General features: G+C 37.3%; 1 protein-coding gene across 4 annotated transcripts in view; it reads left to right on the forward strand.

Annotated features, from left to right (window-relative positions):
- tafa5a (TAFA chemokine like family member 5a) overlaps positions 1-2,473 on the forward strand; it is a 363,496-nt gene that overhangs the window by 333,924 nt on the left and 27,099 nt on the right. The gene's annotated exons all lie outside the window — the stretch shown is intronic.

Consider the following 2,473-nt stretch of genomic DNA (forward strand, 5'->3'; position numbering starts at 1 on the left):
CATTTTTAATTTATTTATTTTATGCCCACAATTTTATTTATTGAATTTTCTATTTTTGTTATTTATGTTAAAAATATATATATAATTTTGTGCTGATAAGCTGATAAGTGGTCTCTTTGACTTTTGTATTTGTTCAAATAACTGTTATGGGCAGGTTACAATATAAAAATGTTTGTCTTAATCATGTCTTGTGATTATTTGACAGGAGTTTTACTTTTAAACTGTAAGTGTTTTTAATTTAGTTATAATGTAAATACAATAAAAATTAAACCAAGATTTAGAATAATTATCATTTGATCCATACATTAGTAATGTCTGACTGGGCCTCGTGCCAATTTATGTTCAATGAATTGGGCCCTGAGGTCAAAAAGGATAAGAACCCCTGTTCTAGGCTAAAGTGGATAAATACTAATTTATGAATAAACACTTTTTGTATATGATCAGTCATCCACACAGGTCAGATTTCAGAGAAAATAATAAATAACTGGAGTTTAAGTCTGTGGTTGAAGACGATCTGKCTCACAGGAGTTTCCTCAACTCTTCAGTTTTGACTCCATCTAGCAGGAAACGTCCTCCTCCCGCCTCCTTCGTCTTTACAAACTCCTCCAACTGTTTGCGCTTTGTTTACTCGCTCATCAGCAGCAATTAGTTTAAATTAGAGCCTCTTAATGGTAATGATGGCAGCAGATGGGAGCTGCAGCTTGTGTTGGTGAAGAYGCCGCCCGTTCATTCATCCACACCCCACGATTAGAAAGCTCCTCTTCTTCTCCCTCCTCCTGGATCACACACGCTTCTCCTCCACACCCAGTTTTACAAGTCAGATAAAAACTGTTTCTCTCTCGCATGGTTACTGGCAGTTTAAAAGGTCTCGGATGCAATCATCATCACACACACACACACACACACACACACACACACTGCCTTATCTGTGAATGTCACTGAGGACCGGCGGGGCATCGTTAATGCATCTGTCATGATTTAGTCATCAGCTGACTAACAGAAATACAGTGAACATAAAATATGTAAGATGAAAACACTCTGAAATCTGAACCTGGATTATTTATGTTGAGTCCAAATGAGCCTGTTTGTGCAGACGGGTGATGATGTCGTGTACTGCAGCTGGATTCATCACCCACCGCTGCAGCCTGAGATGATGCTGTTTGCATCTTTTAGAAAACAGAACATAGACCAGGGGTGTCTTAACCTTTTTGACCTCGGGGCCCAATTTGTTGAACCTAAAATGACTCGAGGCCCAGTCAGACATTACCAATGTATGGATCAAAATGATAATTATTCTAAATCTTGGTTTAAAATGAAAATTATTCTAAATCTTGGTTTAATTTGTATTGTATTTGCATTATAAATAAATTAAATACACTTACAGTTCAAAAGTAAAACTCCTGTCAAATAATCACAAGATATGATTATGACAAATATTTTTTATATTGTAACCTGCCCGTGACAATTATTTCTTTAAAATACATTCAAAATGTTTAGAAATAAACTACAAAAATAAATTTGATAAAGTGCAAATTAAAATATAGTTGTATCTGCAACTATATTTGATAATGATTTGAACTTTTAAAATATTACATGGTAAAACCAGAAGCTGCACTTCATATTAGAGACAAACTTTGGTGTTTTTTGACAGGTTGCCTTCATTTTTGCTTCTACTTTTCATTTAAAATAGGTTTCCATTCCCTGTGGGAGTCTATCTGAGTGGCGCACTACTGCTACTAGTGGTGAGAAAGTGTATTGCACCTTATTCAAAATCAATGCAGTCCCGCGGCCCTCTGCGGCCCAAAGTTAATAACTGTTGTTCTTTTGAGGCCCTCAAGGTGGCGCTCATGGCCCATAGGTTAAGAATCTCTGACATAGGTGGAACTCAATAAACTTTAAATAAATTAAGCTAAAAAAGGGTGTGGTAGTAACTGGCAGTTGTCCCAACACATGTTGCTAATGCTAACAGATCGTTCAACATATAAGGTATTTTACAGTGCTTTTCTAGCTTTGACCAAAAAATGACCATAACTTCAGCTATTTTCAACATAACCTGGTCATAAGTCAGAATACGTTTGCAGAAAACAAGATGATTCGTTTCTAAAAATCTTTATTAAAGGACTCAGTTCAGTCTGCTCCAGCCAGGAGCTGTGAGTTTTAGGCCTTGAGTCTCATCAAAACAAAAACAAACCCTCAGCAGCAGCTGTTGCTGCTCAATCCGAAAGAACGAGTCACTCTTAAAGTCACGTGTACGTATACCTAWTATTTTAGCCACGCCCCCGGGGGCGGTACCTTTTACGTCAGACTTTGGAATGTCAACAAGTCCTGTGGAAGAACATCACAATGATAGAAACATACTGACTCTGTCTAATGGATATGTCTGCAGTCGAAAATACTAATGCTGCGTTCACACCGAACGCGATTTCAGCGTCAAAATCGCAGCCAACGCTGAAGTTTGAAGCTTGTGCACTTT

This window comes from Austrofundulus limnaeus, unplaced genomic scaffold, assembly GCF_001266775.1.
Source record: "Austrofundulus limnaeus strain Quisiro unplaced genomic scaffold, Austrofundulus_limnaeus-1.0 Scaffold116, whole genome shotgun sequence".
Classification (NCBI taxonomy): domain Eukaryota; kingdom Metazoa; phylum Chordata; class Actinopteri; order Cyprinodontiformes; family Rivulidae; genus Austrofundulus; species Austrofundulus limnaeus.